This window comes from Zootoca vivipara, chromosome 11 (assembly GCF_963506605.1).
Source record: "Zootoca vivipara chromosome 11, rZooViv1.1, whole genome shotgun sequence".
Taxonomy (NCBI): domain Eukaryota; kingdom Metazoa; phylum Chordata; class Lepidosauria; order Squamata; family Lacertidae; genus Zootoca; species Zootoca vivipara.
This window is the reverse complement of record NC_083286.1, coordinates 51,534,869-51,551,341: the sequence shown is the minus strand read 5'-3', so window position 1 is coordinate 51,551,341 and position 16,473 is coordinate 51,534,869. Positions and strand designations below refer to the sequence as shown.

The following is a 16,473-nucleotide window of genomic DNA, read 5'->3' as shown; positions in this document are numbered from 1 at the left end:
ACTTCCATACATCTGTGGTTTACTGGTTTCCTAATCTGTAAGCTGTTAGAGCTAGCTTCATGGATGGACAAATGAAATAAGGAGACCAAGCATAGTATTTTTGTTTATGGACTCACAGACCACACAATCACATGCCCCCCCCATGGCTCTGCTATATAGCATCCCTTGTTCCTGCTGCTTCCTCCTCCCCGCACATTTGTCTGGGGACCAGACTTATTCAGACATACTTATTCAACATGGGAATGGGCTCTTGTAACCCATTAGATCCTGGAGGAGATCAATTGTGTGGAAAAGGGACTGGATTATGCCTTTCCCTCCTCTCCATGATGGATCCACCACCCCTCCCCAGCACTAGCTTGGAACTTGCATTTAAGGAATCATTGGAGCAGACAGATTTCCAGCATTCTTGTGGAATAGGTATCTGCTTCTTTAACTTCCCAAATCTGACATCTAAATTGTCAGTGGCCCTCCGCCACCCAGGTTCACCTCTGCCACATTTTCCTGTGGGCTTTTCTTTCTCATCTACTTGCCTGTCACTGCTGATTGATGTAACAAGGCAAACCTCATTAATTTATGCATAGCTGTTAATGTTTCGCTGGGTATCAAAAAGTACCTCAGGTCCTCTTGCATGAGAAATCTGTTAGTTTGAATCTGACACTCCCTCGAGTCTTGCAAATCAAAATCTATTACTTTCCTATGCTCAGCTTTTAAGGTTCCCAGGCATCTAGGCCATAAAGTGATACCTGTTTTTGTTTTATTTTGGGGCCTGATCCAGAGTGCTTGTGCTTACCTTTAGGGTGCTGGTCCTGAATGTTCATGCAGCTGCAATATCTGTGGTTGTGCCTTCTCTCACATGGACCTCCCTGGGTACTAAGATCAGCTGATGCACAGCCTAACTCTGCACCCCTTCGATTTCTACTGAGAGCTGCAGGGTCTTTTATGCAGTGACCCCCCCTTTCAAAAGTGATTAACTTCTCCCTCCACATTGGTGATCTTGCCTCCCAGAAAATGTTTATGTTTATGTTGCTTTTGTACTTGTCCCCACCTCTGTTCTTAAGCTGGGTGCTGCTCTTTTGTGTCTTTGACTTGTGATATCTTGCTGATATCTGGATATTTTATTTACCTGCATAGACCCTCGTTTAACCAAAGGTCAGTACAAACAATGATCCATCCATCTATTGTGTTTTTATGTGCTGCTCTGCCTAAATGCACTCCAGTTATAAAATATGACTCCTTTATTTACAAACGCCTGTCAATGCATGCGTACCCTCCTATGGGAAAAGTTTTTGGTGCTGTTCCTTTACAAAAGAAACACAGAGAAACCAAAACACAGATCTGTTATAGACATTGTTGTGTATGTATAGGCAAGCTATTCAATTTCTCACTCCATGAGCACATTATATGCAAAGTGAGAAGAAATAATTCCCCAAACTTTCAGCAAAACTCCAAAGGAGTGAATGTCTTGATCAGGGGTCAGCAAACTTTTTCAGCAGGGGGCCGGTCCACTGTCCCTCAGACCTTGTGGAGGGCCGGACTATATTTTTGGGGAAAAATATGAACGAATTCCTATGCCCCACAAATAACCCAGAGATGCATTTTAAATAAAAGGACACATTCTACTCATGTAAAAACATGCTGATTCCTGGACCGCCCGCGGGCCGGATTTAGAAGGCGATTGGGCCGCATCCGGCCCCTGGGCCTTAGTTTGGGGACCCTGGTCTTGATTGTGTCAATCATTTTGAGGTGCTGGGATGGAAGCTTCTATAGAACAGCAGAGAATCATTACTGAGGCAGCTGCATATGTCAATATACATTTTTAAAAAGTCTGTTGGAAATATTTGCTGGAAACACCATTAATATTAACATAAACACCATTTACATTTCTAGAAAGGAAAATATGAAAGACATAGCAAGTCGTTCTGAATATCTCTAAATTTAAAGAGTGAATAACTATAGATTGCTTTCATTTCTTCCTCTTTTCTAGACCTGTGTCATGCCAAATGTCAGAAATCCCTATCTGGAATATGTTCTTCAAATGAGCCTAATAAACTTGTGACCCTCCCAGATATTGCTGAGTTCCCACCGCCATCAACCACCAGCCAGCATGGATGATGGGAGTTGTAGTCCAACAACATCTGGGAGGGTCACTGGTTCTTCGCCCCTGCACAAGTCACACTTTATGCAGTAGAAAGTTACCAACCGGTACCAGTACACAGCTGTTTGCTATGGTGGTGCAGCACAAAGTGTGAAGAGAAGGCGCGTGTCCGTAATCCGATGAACACACACCACACATTGGCCAGTCACAGCTTTTCAGTCCATCTCACCTCTCCTTGTCTTTGGAGACATTTGTTTCCCCTGAGGCTCTTTACAGCTTTCATTGCAAAATGTGCAGCAAACATGTCCATCAAATAGATGCGGTGGGAAGGTAAACAGCATTTCCGTGCGCTCTGGTTTCCGTCACAGTGTTCTGTTGTGCCAGAAGTGATTTAGTTTAGTCATGAGCTGGCTGCATGACCCGGAAAGCTGTCTGTGGACAAATGCTGGCTCCCTCGGCCTGAAGGCAAGATAAGTGCTGCAACCCCATACAGTGGTACCTCAGGTTAAGAACTTAATTCATCCCGGAGGTCCGTTCTTATCCTGAAACTGTTCTTAACCCGGGGTACCACTTTAGCTAATGGGGTCTCCCACGATTTCTGTTCTCATCCTGAAGCAAAGTTCTTAATCTGAGGTACTATTTATGGGTCAGCAGAGTGGGTAACATGAAGCGTCTGTAACCCGAGGTACCACTGTAGTTGCCTTTGACTGGACTTAACCATCCCGGGGTCCTTTCCTTTTTTCCTTTACCATCAAATAGACCCAAACAATGTACCCATTTAAATCACTGAAGGCATTGGTTGTCAGCATCAACACAGTTTAGGATTGCTGAGCTTTTTAAAGACAGACTCCTTGAGCTCCCCCTCCCCCAACACCCAAAAAACGCAAATTTCAATTGGCTTGCCTAAGATCCAGGACAAAGCACCACCTTTCAGAAATTCCCCCCAGATGTCAATTCCACCTTAGAAATCCCAGGAATGTCCAGGAAAATCCAGGTGTACGGCAGCCCTAACACAGTTTGAATCTAGCTAATGGGCACCACATTGACTAGCACAGCTTAGTTTCTCTTACGGCTGCCATTTTCACACATTTCACACCTAATAGCAGGACATCTGATTCACCAAAATTTTAGCTTTTGATTATTCTCTAGGTAGGACATGGTGACATCAGAGATAAATCTCAGGATCTGACAGTAACTGGACTACAACCCTGCATAAAACGAAAGAGAGCACTTATATCCAGACACACTCGTAAAGCTAATAATCTACACCAGTGGATTTTATTGAGGCCTAGTGTATACAAAACAAAAAAACAAAACAAAAAACCTTTAAAAAACCTGATCAAATCATTCCTGGACTACAGCCCCTAGGCTGCAGCTGAGTGTTTGAATGTCCCCTCTGAAAAACAAAAGCAAAACATCTCTACAATATTAAGGAGAAGGCTAGGTTGCAATATTTCACTCTGATTTTTTTTAAAAAATGTAATTTCCCCCAGTCGTCATCTGGAGTAAAGCAGTCCAAGAATAGTTTGTCATACGATCTGCTGTTTGTGTAAACTGTCTGATTGGTTCATTTAGAAATAATGAAAACTAAGAAAAAATCAGAAGTATAAAGTCTCCTAGGGAGGCTTTCCCCGTGATTCTGGAAAACTGGGAAGAGCTAAGTAGACTTAGAGGCTTTTTTAAAAAATGCAGCTCTATAGCCTGCATCTCTGGACATGAAAATAGGTGGAAAAAGTATATTGTTATCCATGGGCAGAGAGGGGGGTGCTGAATTAACTACTAGAAAAAGGTCCACCGACCCAACACTGCAATATCTAAAATGGATTCTTTAATGCCATGCCCTTTTCTCTTTGACAGTGTCTGATGTCCTGTTCAGCTCTAGCTGGAATGTTTGTCCTTAAAAGAGCAGGACAGGATCATTCAGGGTTCCCCTGCCCTTTTCCTACGCATCCAAGCTGTGATGTGTCTATATCCTCTTCTAAAACTCTTCACATTGATTGCTAATATCACAAATATGAATGACACTGCATTTTGCTGCCTCCTCTGTATAGCTGAATCTTCAGTCACTAGCTGTTTTTGTGAGATTGCAAGGGGAGATAAGTCTCTGGCCCCTTGAAGAACCCAAGAACTATAGGAGGCTGTCACCAGATAAACCTGTTCCCGCACGAGCTGTCCAGGATGTGGTGCTGGCAGAGGGCAGGCAAAAATGGCATGGCAGATAAAACTTCAATATGGTGTCCGGCCCTCCCAACACACTAGGGACAGTAATGGCCAATAGGAAGGAGGCACCTGATGTTAGGTCAGTCTATTGGTCCACCAGTTTTGTCTTCTGTATCCCCAACCTGGCCCCCCTCAGCATCAGAGAAGGGGGAGAACCTGTGAGCCTGAAAATGTCATTTGTCTCCAACTCCTAAATCTCTTAGATTAAGGTTACCAGATTTTTTTTCAATGAATCCAGGGACACTTTCCCATTTCAATGGATTTTGTATGGGGACTGATCTGTAAATCTGGGGACTGTCTCCGGGAAACGGGGACGTCTGGTAACCTTATCTTAGATCAATTGGGTACCTGATTAACATTTTATTAGGTCTTGTTCCTGATCAATCACTGCCTGTTCAGACCCCATGAATGTATATGTGAATTTAGAATTTATTTATTTTTTGCACTGACCTGCATCACTTTATACACACACTCCCATTGAACTGCATTTGCCATTTCACCTCCTGTTCACTCAGTTTGGAGGGGTAGTTTCGGAGCTCTTCACAATCCCTTTTTGTTTTAGCAACCCTGAACACTTTAGGGTCATCAGGAACGTAGCCACCTTGTCGCTCATCCCTAACTCTTGAATGTTTATCAGCAAGTTTAAAAGCACAGAATACTGATCCTTGAGGGACTCTGCTTTCTATATCTCTCCATTTGTTCCTATTCACTGCTTGCTGCTACTTAAACCAATTCCTGATCTGCAAGAGGACTTCTCTTATTCCAGGATTGCTAAGCTTTCTCATGATTCTTTGGTGAGGTACCTTGTTGAAAGCTTTTCAAAAGTCCAAGTACACTTATATCCCGGGCTTTTTAAATAGAAAAAGAGGTGCCAGAACTTGTTTTTTAGAAGGAGCACCCACCCACAGCAGCCACTTTCAGAGCCGTCAAAATGGCAAAATAACCCCATCACCTTATTCCGCTGCCCTCAGACTCCGCCACACCAATTGTTGCGCTGCCCCGATTGCCGTGATGCTTGCCACCTCTGACACACAGCCACGAGCATCATGCCAACTGCTGCTTCCACATGAGTGCCATGCCGCCAGCCGCGCAGCCCCAAGGAAGGAATGCAGTGCTAAAGAGGTGCCGGAACTCAGTTCCAGTGATTTCTGGCTGAACCCCACTCCCCCCCGGCTTATATCTTTATTTATTAAAATAAAGGGGGGTTGTATACCATTGTGTACCAAATTATATCTTTCTTTATTAAAATAAAGGGTGGTTGTATACCACCCTTCATCCAAAGCACAGGGCAGTCCACAACATAAAAAGAGAATACAAAATATATAATAAAACAAAAACAAATGAATTACGCCTCCTCCCACGAACACATTTTAAAGGCCATATTAATCAGCCAAAGGGTTGATTATGTTGTTGTTGTTGTTGTTGTTGTTTAGTCGTTTAGTCATGTCCGACTCTTCGTGACCCCATGGACCATAGCATGCCAGGCACTCCTGTCTTCCACTGCCTCCCGCAGTTTGGTCAAACTCATGATCGTGGCTTCGAGAACACTGTCCAACCATCTCGTCCTCTGTCGTCCCCTTTTCCTAGTGCCCTCAATCTTGCCCAACATCAGGGTCTTTTCCAGGGAGTCTTCTCTTCTCATGAGGTGGCCAAAGTATTGGAGCCTCAGCTTCACGATCTGTCCTTCCAGTGAGCACTCAGGGCTGATTTCCTTCAGAATGGATAAGTTTGATCTTCTTGCAGTCCATGGGACTCTCAAGAGTCTCCTCCAGCACCATAATTCAAAAGCATCAATTCTTCGACGATCAGCCTTCTTTATGGTCCAGCTCTCACTTCCATACATCACTACTGGGAAAACCATAGCTTTAACTATGGGGACCTTTGTCGGCAAGGTGATGTCTCTGCTTTTTAAGTTGCTGTCTAGGTTTGTAATTGCTCTCCTCCCAAGAAGCAGGCGTCTTTTAATTTCGTGACTGCTGTCACCATCTGCAGTGATCAAGGAGCCCAAGAAAGTAAAATCTCTCACTGCCTCCATTTCTTCCCCTTCTATTTGCCAGGAGGTGATGGGACCAGTGGCCATGATCTTGGTTTTTTTGATGCTGAGCTTCAGACCATATTTTGCGCTCTCCTCTTTCACCCTCATTAAAAAGGTTCTTTAATTCCTCCTCACTTTCTGCCATCAAGGTTGTGTCATCTGCATATCTGAGGTTGTTGATATTTCTTCCGGCAATCTTAATTCCCACTTGGGATTCATCCAGTCCAGCCTTTCGCATGATGAATTCTGCATATAAGTTAAATAAGCAGGGAGACAATATACAACCTTGTCGTACTCCTTTCCCAATTTTGAACCAATCAGTTGTTCCATATCCAGTTCTAACTGTAGCTTCTTGTCCCACATAGAGATTTCTCAGGAGACAGATGAGGTGATCAAGCACTCCCATTTCCTTAAGAACTTGCCATAGTTTGCTGTGGTCGACACAGCCAAAGGGTTGATTATAGAGAAATGTTTATACCAAAAGATATGTAATGGAGGCACCAGGCAAGCCTCCCTGCTTGTTGACACACTAAAAAAACAACAACCTGTTAATAGGTTTGTAAGAAAGAACCTCCCTTGGAGAATCCCCTTGAAGGAGCCATGCTGGCTGTGCCTCAGCAAGGCTTGTTCTTCTATATGTCTGGTTATTTTATCTTTAGCAATGCTTTCCGACAATTTTCCGGGACATATGCTATGCTAAGCAGCCTGTATTTTCCAGAATCCCCCCCCCCCCGATCTCTTTTTAAAAACTGGTGTCGAATTGGCTACTTTCCTGTCCTCAGGTTATGGAGGCTGATCTGAGGGACAAGTTACATGTTTCTGATAGTAGATCAGCAATTTCATGTTTGACTTCTTTGAGAACTCTTGAGCGGATGCCATCTAGACCCGGTGATTTGTCGGATTTTATGTCACGACTATCTGCCTCAGCTCCTTGGAAGCATTGTCAGGTGCATTTTTCCCCCACATGGATGAATTGTTAAACAGTGTCTTTATTCATACGAGGTATACGGAGCTATACACCCAAATTCCATCAGCATCCTGTATTATGTGCCGTCCTTGGGAGACAAAAGCTAGCTTCACTGTTAACATTGTCCTTTCCCCTATCCAACACCCACAGAGTCTCATGAAAAGGCTGTGATGGAAAACAGGATTTCATTTCCCATCACTTCCGTGCTTTGAAGGATTCCGCACAGTCACGCCACAGGTAAGAGCAGTTCTGTTTCGTTTTGTTTTAATTAAGGGTGACGTTTAGCCAGGCTGTGTTTATTTACAATACAATTATTGTTCTTTGATCTTTAAGACTTTTAGGAAGTAGTCATAGGTCAGTGCTAGAAGTCTCCAATCCATGGCTTCTCTAGTTACAACGATCATTTGGCGGGTGACGGGGAAGATCTTTTTTTGCCTGGATACTTGCTGCCAGTCAGAGTAGACAATACTAGGCTAGACGGACAAACACTTTGAGCTGGTGCAAGGCAGTTTCCAGATTCCGCTCTAAGAGCTGAATTCAACAAACTGTGTGAATTAAGCAAGTGTATATATACATGCTTATTTTGTGCATTTCTGCTTTGTTTACTTTACTTACTTACTTATTTCATATTTCAGAGTTTGGGTCCTGGGGTTTTTGCTAGTTATGCAGTGAAATGCTCAGAGCGCTGTCTAAAACTTCACTTTTCGACACCCAGAAATCTATTCAAACGACAAAAACGAACCACCATGAATTTTACTGAAAATTTAAAACATACTGAGGGCACAATCCTGTGCACATTTACCTGGGAGTAAGTTCCTTGAACTAAGGGTGCTTACTTCTAAGTAGACATGTACCGGCTCGCACTTCAAATATGCCAGAAAGGAAGGGAGATAATCTGACAGATCACAGTTGATTTTACCATGAAAACACCTCTGTATAGCATAAATGCTGAAAGAGGAGAGTTTCGTTATGTAATGAAGAATTTGAGTCTGTTTGAATTGCTGAGTTGGGTGATGCTGGGGAGACTGTGAACATTATGTTATGTTAAGATGTATTTATTGATTTAAAACTGTCTGTTCAAGAGCCCGAGGCAGCTGAAAGTAGCAGATTTTAAACAAATGGCATAAAAACAAAGTAAAATAGCACAATGAGACAGAAAACAGCAAAATCTCTATAATTGTATTAGCTGACAAGTCACAATAGACACCGTCTTTCCCCAGAAAGCTCCTCACAAAGCCTGGTTTTAACCACAGGGCAGAATGCATGTAATGATGGGATTAGATTGGTTTCATTGGTGAGGACATTCCACAGCTATGGAGTCAGGACTGAAAAGGACTCACTTCTTGTATCTACCTTCTTCTTTGGCGATCACTCGTAGCCGAGTAAGATTGTCTTCCATAAACACGGTTTTAACAATGAGTCTGTAAGTGACTGTGTAGGCCAATTTTGGATCCACATGTCCTTCCGCAGTGGGGACATTGGTTTCCGGGTGGGAGTTGATCACGGTGTGGATTTGCCAAGCATGCCTTCCTCTTAGCACGTTTCTCCCTTGTGTCCTGAGTTCGAGTGTCTTCAAAGCCCATGACACCTTTGGTAAAGGCTGTTCTCCAACTGGAGCACTTGCAGGCCAGTGTTTCCCAGTTGTCGGTGTTTATACTACATTTTTTAAGATTTGCCTTGAAACAGTCTTTAAACCACTTTTGTTGACCACCAGCACTACGCTTTCCATTTTTAAGTTTGAAATAGAGTAGTTGCTTTGGAAGACGATAATCAGGCATCCATCTGCACAACATGACTAGTTCAATGAAGTTGATGTTGAAGAATCATTGCTTCAACACTGGTGATCTTTGCTTCTTCCAGTACACTGATATTAGTTCGCCTGTCTTCCCAAGTGATATGTAAAAATTTTCGGAGACATTATTGATGGAATCTTTCGAGGAGTTGAAGATGTCGTTTATAAGTGGTCCATGTTTCAAAAGCATATAGTAAGGTTGGTAGTACAATAGCTTTGTAAACAAGCATTTTGGTTTCCCTGTGAATGCCCCGGTCCTCAAACACTCTGCACTTCAATCGGGAGAAAACCGCACTCACAGAGCTCAAACGATGCTGGATTTTGGCATCAATGTTGGCCCTAAAGATAACTGCCTAGGTAGGAGAAGTGATTGACATTTTCCAACATTACACCATTGAGTTGGATTTGTGGTGCTGCAGAGGGGTTATTTTGTACTTGTTGGTGCAGCACTTTGGGTTTTTGGATGTTGAGTGATAGGCCAAGCTTTTCGTAAGCTTCTGCAAAGATATTTAGGATGGTTTGGAGGTTATCCTCTGAGTGTACGCACACTACGTTGTCATCAGCATACTGAAGCTCTATGATGAAGTTATGGTAACCTTACTCTTTGCTTTTAGCCTGCTCAGATTTAAAGAGCTTTCCATCTGTTCGATACATGTTTTCTACTCCACTGGGGAGTTTCCCTTTGACAAAGTGCAGGATCATGGCAATGAAAATAATGAATAGAGTTGGGGCAATAACACAACCCTGTTTAACACCTGATCCGACTGTGAATGGTTCACTTTGAGAGCCATTGTTATCTGCGACTGTTGCTGTCATATTATCATGGAGGAGCCGAATTATGTTTACAAATTATTCTGGGCAGCCAATTTTCAGAAGGACAGTCCACAGGGCATTATGATTTAGTGTCGAAAGCCTTAGTCAGGTCAATAAATGCCATATACAGGGGTTAGTTTTGCTCTCTGCATTTTTCTTGAAGCTGTCGAGCAGTGAAAATCATCTGTCCCCCTAGAAAGCCGAAAACCATTTCGGGATTCAGGAAGGATCACCTCGGATATTGTTACAAGACAGTTTGCTAAGATCCTTGCAAGAATTTTGCCGGCCACAGCTAACAGAGAGATGCCTCGATAGTTTCCACAATCAGTTCTGTCACCTTTTTTTTTTTTTTAAAGGAGATTGATAATTTTGGCATGCCTAAAGTCTACTGGGATCTCTTCTCTTTTCCAGATTTTTTCAATGAGCTTGTGAAGTTGATGTGTAAGTTCAATTCCTCCCCCTTTGAAGATTACGGCAGGTATCCCATCAGGTCCACTGGCTTTGTTGTTTTTCATTTGGTTAATAGCTGTACACAACTCTCCCAGATTTGGAGATACTGCAAGCTCATCTCTAACTTGTTTTTGCGGAATTTGTGAGAGGACCTCAGCAGCTACGGGGGAGTTGCAGTTAAGGAGATGTTGGTAATGTTCTTTCCAGTGCAGTGCAATAGCTTCTTTATATTTTAGAAGTGTGATACCGTCTGCTGAGCGTAGGGGGCATATGCTATGATTTATTGGCCCATAGATGCTCTTTGTGGCTTCAGAGAAACTCTGTGCATCATGAGTGTCGGCTAAGTGCTGGATCTCTTGAGCTTTTTTTTAATCCACCAGGTGTTTTTTAGTTCTCTGGTTCTTCTTTGAACCTCAGCCTTAGTGTTGGCATAGGTTTTTTCCTTAGTGGCACAGTTTCAATCTCTTTGCCAGATCTGAAAGGCCTTCCTTTTCTTGTCAATCATGCATTCAATCTCACTGTCATTCTCATCAAACCTGTCCTGGTGTTTCTTAGTTTGGTATCCAATCATTTGTTCACAGGCTGCAATAATGGATGTTTTTAGCTTGGTCCAGTGTTCCTTGATGTTATCAGGGAATTCTGAAAGCAGGTGGTCCTTAAGAGTTGTTTGGAAACAATCCCACTTAATGGGATCTTGAAGGGCTTGAGTGTTTATTTTGTGCCTTGGTTTCCTTCCTTGAAGCCTGTGTTGAGGTATATTCTTGATAGCCATCGTGGAGTGTATTTGTCTGTGATCTGTCCAGCAGTCATCGGCGCTCATCATAGCTCTGGTAAGGAGCACATTACGGCAATCTTTAGCACGGACAATAACATAGTCTAAGAGGTGCCAGTGGTTTGACTCAGGATGCCTCCATGAAGTTTTAAATTTATTTTTCTGTTGAAAGTGTGTGTTGGTAATAACAAGGTTGTGCACTGCACATTTCGTCAAAAGTAAGATTCTGTTCTGGTTGCTGTTGCCAACTCCTTCTTTCCCATAGTCCCAGGCCACGGATCGAAATCTTGCCCAACTCTTGCATTAAAATCACCCAGGAGGATAATTTTATCTTCCTTAGGCGTCTCTAATAGGACGGTATCCAGCTGAGAGTAAAAAATTTCTTTAATCTCTTCATCGGTGTCAGGAGTATGGGCAGGAGTCAGGCTCTGGGGCCTGTAGTGCTTTGCAGGACTGGGGCATGCCTCAACTTGTGCTGGAGAAGCAAGGCGTGGCCACACAGGTGAAGTCCTCAGCTTGTGCTGGAGAGGCAAGGAGTAATCACCCAGGTGAGGCCACTTGAGATCTCACTGCACCTGGTGGCAGGAGCTGGGAGGGATAAAAGCCCAGCATTTCCCTTCAGCTCTTTGCCACAGCAACGCTATCCCTGCCTGGTTGCATCTGGCCTCCTGTTCCTTGGACCCTTGCCTTGTTGCTGCCGTGCTTCTTGGACCCCTGCCTCGCCTTCGCCTTGCTCCTGCCCCGTGGACCTTCGCCTTGCTTCTTGTTTCTGGATCCTTCGCCTTGCTCCTTGGACCTTTACTTCACCTTCGCTTTGCTCTTGCCCCGTGGACCTTCGCCTTGCTTCTTGTTCCTGGACCCTCGCTTTGCCTTCGCCTTGCTTCGTGCCCCGTGGACCTTCGCCTCTGCCTTCGACCCTGCTTCTTCACCACCATCTTGCCTCTGGTCCTGACGCCCGCCGACCGGACCGTGACAATCGGCATCCAGTGTTGGTGCATAAGCGCTTATAATAGTAGCCTGTTGGTTTTTGGTGAGCTTTATTTGAAGGGTTGAGAGTGGGACTTCTGACAGGAGCTTCACAAGGTTGTTTTTGATAGCAAAGCCTACCCCATGTATTCGATGTTCTTGTTGAGATAGACCTTCCCAGAAGCTATGGAGTCAGGACTGAAAAGGACTCACTTCTTGTATCTACCACTACATATCAGTCAACATGGGAACATGGAGGAATATGTACATATTTTTCTGGGTGGAATGCACCCCTGACTGGTAAGACCAGGGGAACTTGGAGGGCATGGCATTTTTGTTTTGAGCAAGATTTTAAGCCAGCTGGATCTGGTGGGGCTACTTTTCTCTATGAGCATCATGTCTTGTTTATCTTCTAGCAACTGTTGTTGCCTGGAAGGATAATGGGGAGATTTCTAGATCCTCGCTGTGCATATTTTAGTGCCAATAAAGCTGCTATTGCAGATCTTTAAGTACAAAGCCAGGGTCTATACATGTCTGAAAATATCTTTTTGCAGCCATAAGGGGCAAAATTTTCCTGTTAGAAAAACTTAATGAAAGCTGAAATTTTCCGGAAACTGAATATCGTCCTGAGTACAAGGTTTTAATGCTTTTTCTGACCTTGCGTACAGTAATGCATACAGTAACCCAGCCCTGGTGGAGCTTCGCGTATCTTCTGTGTGGTTCCTCTAATTCTACATAAGGAACAAAAGCAGATAGGAAGACTGTTCCAGAACCATAAGAGGATAAATTCATTGCCTGCCCCCATGTACTGTTTGCTACACACTTGCCTCTATATTTTCCTACCCTGGAGCTATTTAAAAGCAGGAACTCCTCAAAGTAAATCGCAGGCAACTCCGCTCCTGAATGATTCATGAGAGTGCCATTAAAATGTGCAATCATTTGCTATGCATTCACAATGGTGTAACAATGCAACAGTGCCATCGTTTTGCCATGTCGCAGTAAACTCAGGCTTGCTGGAGTATTGTTTGAAAATATTTGGCATTGCATTTCCAGGTGACTTTCGAATTAGACTTGGATTTTCAAATTTGAATCAGGAGAGGTGTAAAGTGGTGAAATTAGGATCTCACAAATTTAATTTCACACAGATGATCCCAGAAAGGTGACATCTGTTGTACGTTGACAAATACAGAGAAGCATTTTAATGGGATGTAGATATTCTATCCTATGTGATGGATACACAGATAAGGCCATCCTCTACTGAAAAATGTTGGATTGCGCATTCAGGGAGGCACAAATGTGAAGACTTTGCTTCCCAAATTGATTGGGGTTGGTCATCCAGTGTTTTTGTGGTAGCGTACCTGGTGGCTGATTCAAGATTGTAGTCAGGAGTGCCAGCTTGGCCCCACAACCGTGGATACCCAGGGCCATGGGCGCCATGCAGTGTGCATGGCCCTGGCTCCAAAATTTGTGGGTGTCTGGACCCTTCATGGGGAATTTTGTGGGTGTTCGGGCACCTAGGCCCCCAGGGAGATGGCACCTATTATTCTAGTATATACTGCATCCCACCTGCAACATTTGTGCAGTTTTAATTGCATTGCAAACTTCAGATAAGTGCAAATTTCAAAGGATAGCTCCTTTTCAGTTTGTGCATTATTTGGCAAGTGCGTTGAGATTAAGCAGTATGTACATCTTGTGAAATAAAGCTAATGTTAAAAATCCCTACTAGCTACTGCCTGTTTGTGTATTTGTAGATACTACAGAAACATCACAATTCTTTAGCACCCTTTCCTCCTGAGAAGTAGGGTGGGCCGATCTATTTTAGGTCTGCGTCACTTTCACATGCTTTCATTCATAAGTCTGTTCATGCCCTTTCCAAATTAATCTGTGATTTTTTAAATAAAAAAAATCTACATGAAAATTCAGGTTTAAATGTGTCTTTCTGAGTGCATAGACATGGACAGTAGATTCTTCTTCCAACATTGAGAAACGTGTGCAGGGAGCGCATGGTGTTTTTGTGCATGGGCAGTAATGTCTGCTGGCAGCCCACATGACAAACCAGCAGCTGAGTGAGTCCCTTCATGTCTCCTGTTCAATTGCCCCAATTTTAAACCCATAGAGGTTTCAAAATGGAGATTCTCAGGAATGCCTTGATTAAATAATCATCTTCTGCCCCACAATTCCACAGGAGGTAGGGTTGCCATATTCTGAAAAGTGAAATTTTTTACTGCTTTTCTTTGATTTTAAAATATTTTTTTATATAAAAATAGTCCAACTTGCCATACGTCCAGGTTTCCCCAGACATTTTGCCGATTTAGCAAAAATCCACCTGGATGCCATTTTTCTGAGTGATTCTCAGATATGTCCTGGAAAACCTGGACTTATGGCAGCCCTAACAGGAGGCCTTAGGTTGGGGCAGCCCAACTTTTCATACTAAGTGGGCCACAAGAGTACTTTGGAATGGAACCTGCAGGCTGCACATTGCTTTGTCGCATGGGGAGGAGAATGAGGCCAAAACTGGACGCCCCCCGGCCTGTTGAACTGCCCTACCTTAAGTGGAAAATGTCCCATTTGGATGAGGGCACCTAAAAGGTGGGAACTCCAGGCTTAATTTTGATACTGGCTGTGTTGTGTTGAAACAGGCAGCCACTGAAATTCTTACAGGCCTAGAAGCAATAACACCCACTGTTATGCAAAACCAAATGTAATTGTCCTCTATAATCTCTCTTGCTTCCTCAGTGAGTTATTACTTCTAATACTCTAATGCTCGTAACAGTGACTAAAAGCTCTTCGTACCATTGTTACCAGTTAGTGACTAGACTGTGTCTCCAGGCTTGCAAAACAAAATCATCCTCTGCTACGTAGCAGACAATAATAGACTGAGCACAATGTGGATGAACTTAATAGTTGGGTCAGTCCCATTCATGCCTGTCCCTGGGGCTCTTAAGACTTGTGTGCCCTGAGGGAAGGCAGGTGCCCAGGCCCCAAGGACCTACGGTAGTACCTTCAGCTCCTGAAGTTGGTCTTCACCAGTCCGCGCAACCATTTTTGTGCGTCATGTGTTAGTTGTAAAGTGCCTTGACAGGAAGTCAATATATAAATGCAACTCATCAATCAACCAATGATACTTGCAGGTGCCCAAATCTCATAATAGCTGTCTTTACGACTGTATGAAAGAAAATGTGTGGAAACTTTCCATTTAATCTACCGAAGTTTCCACCCATTGCTAGAAGCAAAGGGCATTTTCAGTAGGTTCTATTACAGCACTGAAATGATAATTTTTCTGCCTCGGCCCCATTGTGGGGGAGAAGCTCCTAGACTGCTTGTGATGAGTAGCCCATCAAGGGCCTCTTAATGAGGGGATGGCGGTCAACTGATTGAGGTTGAATCATGACATGACAGAAGTAGTGTTTCTCGGGGACAGGGGGCAGGCAGGTGTGGGGGACTCCTTGGTTCTGAATGAAGCAGCTGTACCTCTGAAGGACAAGGTGCACAGCCTGGGAATCATTTTGGCCTCATAACTGTCCATGGAGGCACGGATCAATTCTGTGTCCAGGAGCCTACCAGCTCCTTGTGGTACGCTGGCTGAGACCCTACCTGCCTACGCACTGTCTTGCCAGGGTGGTACATGCTTGGTTGTCTCCCGCTTGGACTACTCCACTGCACACCATGTGGGGCTACCTTTGAAAGTGACTTGGAAACTACATCTAATCCAGAATGCAGCAGCTAGACATGACTGGGAATTGCCACCTGGACCATATAGCACTGGTCCTCAAATATCTACATTGGATCTCAGTACATTTCCAAGCACAGTTCAAAGCGTTGGTGCTGACCTTTAAAGCCCTAAATGGCCTCGGCCCTGTGTACCTGAAGGAGCATCTCCACCCCCATTGTCCTGCCCGGGCACTGAGGTCCAGCTCCAAGGATCTTCTGGTGCTTCCCTCATTGCGAGAAGTGAAGTTATAGGAAACCAGGCAGAGGACCTTCTTGGTAGTGGCACCTGCCCTGTGGAACACTCTCACATCAGATGTCAAGGAAAGAAACAACTATCTCACTTTTAGAAGGCAGCCCTGCTTAAGGAAGTTTTTAATGTCTGATGTTTTAGCGTGTTTTTAATATTCTGTTGGGAGTCGCCCAGAGTGGCTGGGGAAACCCAGCCAGATGGGTAGGGTATAAATAATAAATTATTGTTATTTATAGAGGAAAGGTCTTCCTCGGGAGGTTGTGGACTCTCCTTCATTGGAAATTTTTAATAAGAGGTTGGATGGGGCAACCCAGTAATGTGAGCATCATCATCATCTTCATCATCTAAAGGCCAGCCCTTATATAGCCAAATGGACCTTCCCTAGTGTGAGCCCCGAGAAAG

At 43.9% G+C, this 16,473-nt stretch overlaps 1 protein-coding gene across 1 annotated transcript in view; it reads left to right on the top strand.

Annotated features, from left to right (window-relative positions):
• The window catches only part of RAB27B (RAB27B, member RAS oncogene family), a 114,524-nt gene that overhangs the window by 32,675 nt on the left and 65,376 nt on the right, over nt 1-16,473 (top strand). The window contains exon 3 of the mRNA XM_035100576.2: nt 7,468-7,554. The gene's annotated coding sequence lies outside the window, so the exon portion shown is untranslated. The remainder of the gene's footprint in view (nt 1-7,467; nt 7,555-16,473) is intronic.